General features: G+C 37.9%; 2 long non-coding RNA genes across 2 annotated transcripts; both read right to left on the bottom strand.

The window, feature by feature from the left end:
* Nucleotides 1–1,212: 1,212 nt before the first annotated feature.
* On the bottom strand, nt 1,213–5,116 carry LOC137282086 (uncharacterized). The gene is made up of 4 exons (XR_010956788.1): nt 4,931–5,116; nt 3,649–3,752; nt 2,489–2,680; nt 1,213–1,310 (listed from the first exon to the last, which is right to left on the bottom strand). It is a non-coding gene; the product is annotated as an uncharacterized lncRNA (long non-coding RNA).
* A 4,259-nt stretch (nt 5,117–9,375) lies between these two features.
* Nucleotides 9,376–11,993, bottom strand: LOC137282088 (uncharacterized). The gene is made up of 3 exons (XR_010956790.1): nt 11,808–11,993; nt 10,526–10,629; nt 9,376–9,557 (listed from the first exon to the last, which is right to left on the bottom strand). It is a non-coding gene; the product is annotated as an uncharacterized lncRNA (long non-coding RNA).
* Between the last annotated feature and the right edge of the window lie 272 nt (nt 11,994–12,265).

Genomic DNA, 12,265 nt, shown 5'->3' with positions numbered 1-12,265 from the left:
TCGTTTGCATGTGTGATATAAATCGTGATATTCCATTCCTGCTGACATACGATAAGCTCTAGGACAACGATGAACAATTTTGTGAAGCTGATAATGGTTGTGTAACATTTCTAGGTTGTTGCATTCTCACGAAGGCTATAGGAGCGGTTGTAGGGATCTGTGTAATAAATCTCACAGCAGCACCCTTGAACTGGCCTGAACGACTATGCTTGTCGTAAGGGGCGACTAACGGGATCGGGTGGTCAGACTCGCTGACTTGGTTGACACATGTCATCGGTTCCCAATTGCGCAGGTCGATGCACATGTTGTTGATCACTGAACTGTCTGGTCCAGACTCGATTATTTACAGACCGCCGACATATGGCTGGAATATTGCTGACTGCAAAACTCATTCACTTACTGAACTGGCCTGAATCATAAAGGGAAAGAGCGTTTCAAGGGACACAATTCAATGGTGTTTGGCTTGATGTTTGGCTGATAGATGGCACGAGAGTCGATTTAATGCAACGTTGCATTAATGTATTCGAACCTTTTAATTTCATCTGTATCAACAACGACACAGGTGTATATTCATTTACTTGGAACAACAAAGTGAAAATATTACTTGTGTGTTGGGGACTAGGTGTCTGACAGTCATTCAGTTCTTCGATGTACCAAAGTGAGTTTAGTTTTGCGCCGCTTTTAGCAGCGTTCCAACAATATCACGGGGTTTCACACTTTGTACCATGTGGGGAACAGAATTCTGCAGGTTTTCTGCGTAATGAGCGGACGCTTTATCCTCTGAGCTACCCCAGTGCCGCTTGTGATTCCGTTAGGAATTGCACCTAGTTGTCTCCCTTGCACTGTACACAGTAAGCATGAAGGTTACACAACACCAAATGTTTTCCCATAGACTTCTATAGTAACCTTATATTTTTTTAAAAAATATCCAGGCTATCAACAGCCATTCCATGTACACATGGGCACAGTCTGGCCTCTAAGCTACAATAAAACACAAGTTGTGGCCAACTTGTCCGGCACATTTGCCAAGCACAGGAAGCGGAACACATCAACCCCCAGCTCCGCACCGAATGTCACCTACTTCCAAATATATGTACACACATAGGCATAACCCATGGTGATAAAAATGACAGCACTAAATACTTAAAATTGTGGTCAATTTTAATAACAGGGTGGATGTGCTTTTAAAACACATACACATCTTACACTATTTCATCCAATCACAGCTGTCACAGGCCTCTGTCCGTTTGAGTTGTTTCCATACGGTCCTCGCTCGGGCAGCATGTGATACTGATATAGTGTAGTGGAACCTGTAGAAAAAATGGTCTGCATCTGCACTAGGCCAATCTGTGATTTATGTACTGTATATACATGTAACTTCTCAGAAAAAAAATAAAACTGCATGAAACCTCAATATTTTTTTCTGTCCAACATATCTTTTATGGCAAAAGAATAAAGAGATTTGCTGCACTGATAGAGGTGTAAGAGTTACATCATGTCTACTTCATCAAAGCTTTGCAAAAATGCATTTCTGCTTTCATAGAGAAAGTTTTCAAATCATGTATATACCATGGGAGTTTACTCCTATTTCACAAAAGAAGGGGGTCATGGGTTGATTCCATACATGACTGGGTCTGCCTAGATCATATCAACCCAGAATATATTTTGAAAGACCAAAATCATGGAATACAGGCCAGAAATTGGAGAGATTTCACACTAAGCAGCTTTAGCATCTTGACATATGTAAGGCTGGTTGATGAAGTTTGTCAGAAAGTATTAAGTGAGGAGATGCATAATGCCTAGCTGTCTGGAACACTGATCAGAGTACCCTGCCGCCTGTTCGTCGATCAAGGCAAATGACCCCTTAAACAGATGAAGTCACTTTTAGACCACAGCATGATAGGAACTTATGCTTGAATCTATTGATTCTTCAAGCTAAGACTTTAAAAAACTTCCAGGAAATCAAAACTATTTACTGTGTATTGTTTTGAGGTTGTTAGACTTGACAGTTTCATGTATAAGCCAGTTTACAGGGTACAAAGTGAAAATATCCTCATAATTTTGGAAATTGATTGGTTAACCTGCCCAAAACTGAATATTTCTATTCAGAGTTAACAGTATTTGACAGTATCAGCTAAAAACAGTGTTTCTCTGCAATAATTTATGGGTTACTGGGTGACAAGAACACATATTGTCTATGGGTAAACAAGGGAGATAATTTAAAGACATCACACAGTCTCATGTCAATAAAATTTGTGGTCAGACCCATTCTACAAGGGTCAGTTGTTATTATTTACATCTAATCAACTTCTTGGGTTCATGTACAGCAGTTAATTCATGTCTGGCAAAAAGAAATACTGCACAGTGAGGCATTAAGAGAGCATGGTCAGAAACCTCTAATGGATGATGCTGACCGAGTGGTGGAAGTTACCAGTCAGACATTGTGGTGTTTTAACTGGACTGGGGTACTTAAATGTACTGTATGTACCTATATATCCAAGTACTGCAACTGATACAAGGTGGTAAGGCATATCGAAGAAAAGGGCGTGTGATTGATTAGACGCAGTCAACAACAGACTTCAGACCGGCTTGTCGAAATACCACATTGGATGTGAAGGCTTCTGTTTCTGCTGTATGTGTGCATACACACCTCCCCATTCATCAACAGGCATTCTGCAAGCTGAAAATAATGTTGCTATTACATTAAATGTCAAATCATAAAATCCAAAACAGCAATGAGACAGTTGTAGATAAAACAAAAAATAATTTTGAAAGTCATATGTGTTAAAAAGGGGGATTTTTTTTTAAAAAAGGAAAGAAAATTAAGTTGATTCACATGCAAAAGGGGTCAGACAGAAAGAATTGACCATATGCTTCAGTGTTTACATTTAAAACAAGGGTTTGTGACATGTTCAGCTGTCCAGTGATCATATTTCATGATTTTATCATCATTTAACTTTAATTTGACCCTCAGGGGATTACCTCAGACACTCACATTGTTATAATAGTGTTTATTTCGGCTTACTTTGTTGTCAAATTCATCAGTTCCAACAAATTCAGAAGCAGGTAACCATTAATCAAGGGTAGAACTCACCATAGGGGTCTATTACCACTGTTGGGCCTCAAAACGAAGCAACGTTCATATTCACAACACTAGAACAATCTATTCCACTCAAAACAACCCTATCTTTACTCCCATCACCTTTAAATTTGCCTCCACATTAATACTGACTTGTTTCCATGGTGAAATAAACACAGGAAGGCATGTAAAGTATGACTTACTGAAATGTGCTCGAACCCTACAGGTTACACAACACCAAATGTTTTCCCATAGACTTCTATAGTAACCTTATATTTTTTTAAAAAATATCCAGGCTATCAACAGCCATTCCATGTACACATGGGCACAGTCTGGCCTCTAAGCTACAATAAAACACAAGTTGTGGCCAACTTGTCCGGCACATTTGCCAAGCACAGGAAGCGGAACACATCAACCCCCAGCTCCGCACCGAATGTCACCTACTTCCAAATATATGTACACACATAGGCATAACCCATGGTGATAAAAATGACAGCACTAAATACTTAAAATTGTGGTCAATTTTAATAACAGGGTGGATGTGCTTTTAAAACACATACACATCTTACACTATTTCATCCAATCACAGCTGTCACAGGCCTCTGTCCGTTTGAGTTGTTTCCATACGGTCCTCGCTCGGGCAGCATGTGATACTGATATAGTGTAGTGGAACCTGTAGAAAAAATGGTCTGCATCTGCACTAGGCCAATCTGTGATTTATGTACTGTATATACATGTAACTTCTCAGAAAAAAAATAAAACTGCATGAAACCTCAATATTTTTTTCTGTCCAACATATCTTTTATGGCAAAAGAATAAAGAGATTTGCTGCACTGATAGAGGTGTAAGAGTTACATCATGTCTACTTCATCAAAGCTTTGCAAAAATGCATTTCTGCTTTCATAGAGAAAGTTTTCAAATCATGTATATACCATGGGAGTTTACTCCTATTTCACAAAAGAAGGGGGTCATGGGTTGATTCCATACATGACTGGGTCTGCCTAGATCATATCAACCCAGAATATATTTTGAAAGACCAAAATCATGGAATACAGGCCAGAAATTGGAGAGATTTCACACTAAGCAGCTTTAGCATCTTGACATATGTAAGGCTGGTTGATGAAGTTTGTCAGAAAGTATTAAGTGAGGAGATGCATAATGCCTAGCTGTCTGGAACACTGATCAGAGTACCCTGCCGCCTGTTCGTCGATCAAGGCAAATGACCCCTTAAACAGATGAAGTCACTTTTAGACCACAGCATGATAGGAACTTATGCTTGAATCTATTGATTCTTCAAGCTAAGACTTTAAAAAACTTCCAGGAAATCAAAACTATTTACTGTGTATTGTTTTGAGGTTGTTAGACTTGACAGTTTCATGTATAAGCCAGTTTACAGGGTACAAAGTGAAAATATCCTCATAATTTTGGAAATTGATTGGTTAACCTGCCCAAAACTGAATATTTCTATTCAGAGTTAACAGTATTTGACAGTATCAGCTAAAAACAGTGTTTCTCTGCAATAATTTATGGGTTACTGGGTGACAAGAACACATATTGTCTATGGGTAAACAAGGGAGATAATTTAAAGACATCACACAGTCTCATGTCAATAAAATTTGTGGTCAGACCCATTCTACAAGGGTCAGTTGTTATTATTTACATCTAATCAACTTCTTGGGTTCATGTACAGCAGTTAATTCATGTCTGGCAAAAAGAAATACTGCACAGTGAGGCATTAAGAGAGCATGGTCAGAAACCTCTAATGGATGATGCTGACCGAGTGGTGGAAGTTACCAGTCAGACATTGTGGTGTTTTAACTGGACTGGGGTACTTAAATGTACTGTATGTACCTATATATCCAAGTACTGCAACTGATACAAGGTGGTAAGGCATATCGAAGAAAAGGGCGTGTGATTGATTAGACGCAGTCAACAACAGACTTCAGACCGGCTTGTCGAAATACCACATTGGATGTGAAGGCTTCTGTTTCTGCTGTATGTGTGCATACACACCTCCCCATTCATCAACAGGCATTCTGCAAGCTGAAAATAATGTTGCTATTACATTAAATGTCAAATCATAAAATCCAAAACAGCAATGAGACAGTTGTAGATAAAACAAAAAATAATTTTGAAAGTCATATGTGTTAAAAAGGGGGATTTTTTTTTAAAAAAGGAAAGAAAATTAAGTTGATTCACATGCAAAAGGGGTCAGACAGAAAGAATTGACCATATGCTTCAGTGTTTACATTTAAAACAAGGGTTTGTGACATGTTCAGCTGTCCAGTGATCATATTTCATGATTTTATCATCATTTAACTTTAATTTGACCCTCAGGGGATTACCTCAGACACTCACATTGTTATAATAGTGTTTATTTCGGCTTACTTTGTTGTCAAATTCATCAGTTCCAACAAATTCAGAAGCAGGTAACCATTAATCAAGGGTAGAACTCACCATAGGGGTCTATTACCACTGTTGGGCCTCAAAACGAAGCAACGTTCATATTCACAACACTAGAACAATCTATTCCACTCAAAACAACCCTATCTTTACTCCCATCACCTTTAAATTTGCCTCCACATTAATACTGACTTGTTTCCATGGTGAAATAAACACAGGAAGGCATGTAAAGTATGACTTACTGAAATGTGCTCGAACCCTACAGGTTACACAACACCAAATGTTTTCCCATAGACTTCTATAGTAACCTTATATTTTTTTAAAAAATATCCAGGCTATCAACAACCATTCCATGTACACATGGGCACAGTCTGGCCTCTAAGCTACAATAAAACACAAGTTGTGGCCAACTTGTCCGGCACATTTGCCAAGCACAGGAAGCGGAACACATCAACCCCCAGCTCCGCACCGAATGTCACCTACTTCCAAATATATGTACACACATAGGCATAACCCATGGTGATAAAAATGACAGCACTAAATACTTAAAATTGTGGTCAATTTTAATAACAGGGTGGATGTGCTTTTAAAACACATACACATCTTACACTATTTCATCCAATCACAGATGTCACAGCCCTCTGTCCGTTTGAGTTGTTTCCATACGGTCCTCGCTCGGGCAGCATGTGATACTGATATAGTGTAGTGGAACCTGTAGAAAAAATGGTCTGCATCTGCACTAGGCCAATCTGTGATTTATGTACTGTATATACATGTAACTTCTCAGAAAAAAAATAAAACTGCATGAAACCTCAATATTTTTTTCTGTCCAACATATCTTTTATGGCAAAAGAATAAAGAGATTTGCTGCACTGATAGAGGTGTAAGAGTTACATCATGTCTACTTCATCAAAGCTTTGCAAAAATGCATTTCTGCTTTCATAGAGAAAGTTTTCAAATCATGTATATACCATGGGAGTTTACTCCTATTTCACAAAAGAAGGGGGTCATGGGTTGATTCCATACATGACTGGGTCTGCCTAGATCATATCAACCCAGAATATATTTTGAAAGACCAAAATCATGGAATACAGGCCAGAAATTGGAGAGATTTCACACTAAGCAGCTTTAGCATCTTGACATATGTAAGGCTGGTTGATGAAGTTTGTCAGAAAGTATTAAGTGAGGAGATGCATAATGCCTAGCTGTCTGGAACACTGATCAGAGTACCCTGCCGCCTGTTCGTCGATCAAGGCAAATGACCCCTTAAACAGATGAAGTCACTTTTAGACCACAGCATGATAGGAACTTATGCTTGAATCTATTGATTCTTCAAGCTAAGACTTTAAAAAACTTCCAGGAAATCAAAACTATTTACTGTGTATTGTTTTGAGGTTGTTAGACTTGACAGTTTCATGTATAAGCCAGTTTACAGGGTACAAAGTGAAAATATCCTCATAATTTTGGAAATTGATTGGTTAACCTGCCCAAAACTGAATATTTCTATTCAGAGTTAACAGTATTTGACAGTATCAGCTAAAAACAGTGTTTCTCTGCAATAATTTATGGGTTACTGGGTGACAAGAACACATATTGTCTATGGGTAAACAAGGGAGATAATTTAAAGACATCACACAGTCTCATGTCAATAAAATTTGTGGTCAGACCCATTCTACAAGGGTCAGTTGTTATTATTTACATCTAATCAACTTCTTGGGTTCATGTACAGCAGTTAATTCATGTCTGGCAAAAAGAAATACTGCACAGTGAGGCATTAAGAGAGCATGGTCAGAAACCTCTAATGGATGATGCTGACCGAGTGGTGGAAGTTACCAGTCAGACATTGTGGTGTTTTAACTGGACTGGGGTACTTAAATGTACTGTATGTACCTATATATCCAAGTACTGCAACTGATACAAGGTGGTAAGGCATATCGAAGAAAAGGGCGTGTGATTGATTAGACGCAGTCAACAACAGACTTCAGACCGGCTTGTCGAAATACCACATTGGATGTGAAGGCTTCTGTTTCTGCTGTATGTGTGCATACACACCTCCCCATTCATCAACAGGCATTCTGCAAGCTGAAAATAATGTTGCTATTACATTAAATGTCAAATCATAAAATCCAAAACAGCAATGAGACAGTTGTAGATAAAACAAAAAATAATTTTGAAAGTCATATGTGTTAAAAAGGGGGATTTTGTTTTAAAAAAGGAAAGAAAATTAAGTTGATTCACATGCAAAAGGGGTCAGACAGAAAGAATTGACCATATGCTTCAGTGTTTACATTTAAAACAAGGGTTTGTGACATGTTCAGCTGTCCAGTGATCATATTTCATGATTTTATCATCATTTAACTTTAATTTGACCCTCAGGGGATTACCTCAGACACTCACATTGTTATAATAGTGTTTATTTCGGCTTACTTTGTTGTCAAATTCATCAGTTCCAACAAATTCAGAAGCAGGTAACCATTAATCAAGGGTAGAACTCACCATAGGGGTCTATTACCACTGTTGGGCCTCAAAACGAAGCAACGTTCATATTCACAACACTAGAACAATCTATTCCACTCAAAACAACCCTATCTTTACTCCCATCACCTTTAAATTTGCCTCCACATTAATACTGACTTGTTTCCATGGTGAAATAAACACAGGAAGCCATGTAAAGTATGACTTACTGAAATGTGCTCGAACCCTACATGTAGAAAAAATGGTCTGCATCTGCACTAGGCCAATCTGTGATTTATGTACTGTATATACATGTAACTTCTCAGAAAAAAAATAAAACTGCATGAAACCTCAATATTTTTTTCTGTCCAACATATCTTTTATGGCAAAAGAATAAAGAGATTTGCTGCACTGATAGAGGTGTAAGAGTTACATCATGTCTACTTCATCAAAGCTTTGCAAAAATGCATTTCTGCTTTCATAGAGAAAGTTTTCAAATCATGTATATACCATGGGAGTTTACTCCTATTTCACAAAAGAAGGGGGTCATGGGTTGATTCCATACATGACTGGGTCTGCCTAGATCATATCAACCCAGAATATATTTTGAAAGACCAAAATCATGGAATACAGGCCAGAAATTGGAGAGATTTCACACTAAGCAGCTTTAGCATCTTGACATATGTAAGGCTGGTTGATGAAGTTTGTCAGAAAGTATTAAGTGAGGAGATGCATAATGCCTAGCTGTCTGGAACACTGATCAGAGTACCCTGCCGCCTGTTCGTCGATCAAGGCAAATGACCCCTTAAACAGATGAAGTCACTTTTAGACCACAGCATGATAGGAACTTATGCTTGAATCTATTGATTCTTCAAGCTAAGACTTTAAAAAACTTCCAGGAAATCAAAACTATTTACTGTGTATTGTTTTGAGGTTGTTAGACTTGACAGTTTCATGTATAAGCCAGTTTACAGGGTACAAAGTGAAAATATCCTCATAATTTTGGAAATTGATTGGTTAACCTGCCCAAAACTGAATATTTCTATTCAGAGTTAACAGTATTTGACAGTATCAGCTAAAAACAGTGTTTCTCTGCAATAATTTATGGGTTACTGGGTGAAAAGAACACATATTGTCTATGGGTAAACAAGGGAGATAATTTAAAGACATCACACAGTCTCATGTCAATAAAATTTGTGGTCAGACCCATTCTACAAGGGTCAGTTGTTATTATTTACATCTAATCAACTTCTTGGGTTCATGTACAGCAGTTAATTCATGTCTGGCAAAAAGAAATACTGCACAGTGAGGCATTAAGAGAGCATGGTCAGAAACCTCTAATGGATGATGCTGACCGAGTGGTGGAAGTTACCAGTCAGGCATTGTGGTGTTTTAACTGGACTGGGGTACTTAAATGTACTGTATGTACCTATATATCCAAGTACTGCAACTGATACAAGGTGGTAAGGCATATCGAAGAAAAGGGCGTGTGATTGATTAGACGCAGTCAACAACAGACTTCAGACCGGCTTGTCGAAATACCACATTGGATGTGAAGGCTTCTGTTTCTGCTGTATGTGTGCATACACACCTCCCCATTCATCAACAGGCATTCTGCAAGCTGAAAATAATGTTGCTATTACATTAAATGTCAAATCATAAAATCCAAAACAGCAATGAGACAGTTGTAGATAAAACAAAAAATAATTTTGAAAGTCATATGTGTTAAAAAGGGGGATTTTTTTTTAAAAAAGGAAAGAAAATTAAGTTGATTCACATGCAAAAGGGGTCAGACAGAAAGAATTGACCATATGCTTCAGTGTTTACATTTAAAACAAGGGTTTGTGACATGTTCAGCTGTCCAGTGATCATATTTCATGATTTTATCATCATTTAACTTTAATTTGACCCTCAGGGGATTACCTCAGACACTCACATTGTTATAATAGTGTTTATTTCGGCTTACTTTGTTGTCAAATTCATCAGTTCCAACAAATTCAGAAGCAGGTAACCATTAATCAAGGGTAGAACTCACCATAGGGGTCTATTACCACTGTTGGGCCTCAAAACGAAGCAACGTTCATATTCACAACACTAGAACAATCTATTCCACTCAAAACAACCCTATCTTTACTCCCATCACCTTTAAATTTGCCTCCACATTAATACTGACTTGTTTCCATGGTGAAATAAACACAGGAAGGCATGTAAAGTATGACTTACTGAAATGTGCTCGAACCCTACAGGTTACACAACACCAAATGTTTTCCCATAGACTTCTATAGTAACCTTATATTTTTTTAAAAAATATCCAGGCTATCAACAACCATTCCATGTACACATGGGCACAGTCTGGCCTCTAAGCTACAATAAAACACAAGTTGTGGCCAACTTGTCCGGCACATTTGCCAAGCACAGGAAGCGGAACACATCAACCCCCAGCTCCGCACCGAATGTCACCTACTTCCAAATATATGTACACACATAGGCATAACCCATGGTGATAAAAATGACAGCACTAAATACTTAAAATTGTGGTCAATTTTAATAACAGGGTGGATGTGCTTTTAAAACACATACACATCTTACACTATTTCATCCAATCACAGCTGTCACAGGCCTCTGTCCGTTTGAGTTGTTTCCATACGGTCCTCGCTCGGGCAGCATGTGATACTGATATAGTGTAGTGGAACCTGTAGAAAAAATGGTCTGCATCTGCACTAGGCCAATCTGTGATTTATGTACTGTATATACATGTAACTTCTCAGAAAAAAAATAAAACTGCATGAAACCTCAATATTTTTTTCTGTCCAACATATCTTTTATGGCAAAAGAATAAAGAGATTTGCTGCACTGATAGAGGTGTAAGAGTTACATCATGTCTACTTCATCAAAGCTTTGCAAAAATGCATTTCTGCTTTCATAGAGAAAGTTTTCAAATCATGTATATACCATGGGAGTTTACTCCTATTTCACAAAAGAAGGGGGTCATGGGTTGATTCCATACATGACTGGGTCTGCCTAGATCATATCAACCCAGAATATATTTTGAAAGACCAAAATCATGGAATACAGGCCAGAAATTGGAGAGATTTCACACTAAGCAGCTTTAGCATCTTGACATATGTAAGGCTGGTTGATGAAGTTTGTCAGAAAGTATTAAGTGAGGAGATGCATAATGCCTAGCTGTCTGGAACACTGATCAGAGTACCCTGCCGCCTGTTCGTCGATCAAGGCAAATGACCCCTTAAACAGATGAAGTCACTTTTAGACCACAGCATGATAGGAACTTATGCTTGAATCTATTGATTCTTCAAGCTAAGACTTTAAAAAACTTCCAGGAAATCAAAACTATTTACTGTGTATTGTTTTGAGGTTGTTAGACTTGACAGTTTCATGTATAAGCCAGTTTACAGGGTACAAAGTGAAAATATCCTCATAATTTTGGAAATTGATTGGTTAACCTGCCCAAAACTGAATATTTCTATTCAGAGTTAACAGTATTTGACAGTATCAGCTAAAAACAGTGTTTCTCTGCAATAATTTATGGGTTACTGGGTGAAAAGAACACATATTGTCTATGGGTAAACAAGGGAGATAATTTAAAGACATCACACAGTCTCATGTCAATAAAATTTGTGGTCAGACCCATTCTACAAGGGTCAGTTGTTATTATTTACATCTAATCAACTTCTTGGGTTCATGTACAGCAGTTAATTCATGTCTGGCAAAAAGAAATACTGCACAGTGAGGCATTAAGAGAGCATGGTCAGAAACCTCTAATGGATGATGCTGACCGAGTGGTGGAAGTTACCAGTCAGACATTGTGGTGTTTTAACTGGACTGGGGTACTTAAATGTACTGTATGTACCTATATATCCAAGTACTGCAACTGATACAAGGTGGTAAGGCATATCGAAGAAAAGGGCGTGTGATTGATTAGACGCAGTCAACAACAGACTTCAGACCGGCTTGTCGAAATACCACATTGGATGTGAAGGCTTCTGTTTCTGCTGTATGTGTGCATACACACCTCCCCATTCATCAACAGGCATTCTGCAAGCTGAAAATAATGTTGCTATTACATTAAATGTCAAATCATAAAATCCAAAACAGCAATGAGACAGTTGTAGATAAAACAAAAAATAATTTTGAAAGTCATATGTGTTAAAAAGGGGGATTTTTTTTTAAAAAAGGAAAGAAAATTAAGTTGATTCACATGCAAAAGGGGTCAGACAGAAAGAATTGACCATATGCTTCAGTGTTTACATTTAAAACAAGGGTTTGTGACATGTTCAGCTGTCCAGTGATCATATTTCATGATTTTAT

Source organism: Haliotis asinina, chromosome 4 (genome assembly GCF_037392515.1).
Source record: "Haliotis asinina isolate JCU_RB_2024 chromosome 4, JCU_Hal_asi_v2, whole genome shotgun sequence".
NCBI classification, from domain to species: domain Eukaryota; kingdom Metazoa; phylum Mollusca; class Gastropoda; order Lepetellida; family Haliotidae; genus Haliotis; species Haliotis asinina.
This window is presented reverse-complemented; position numbering and strand designations above follow the sequence as displayed.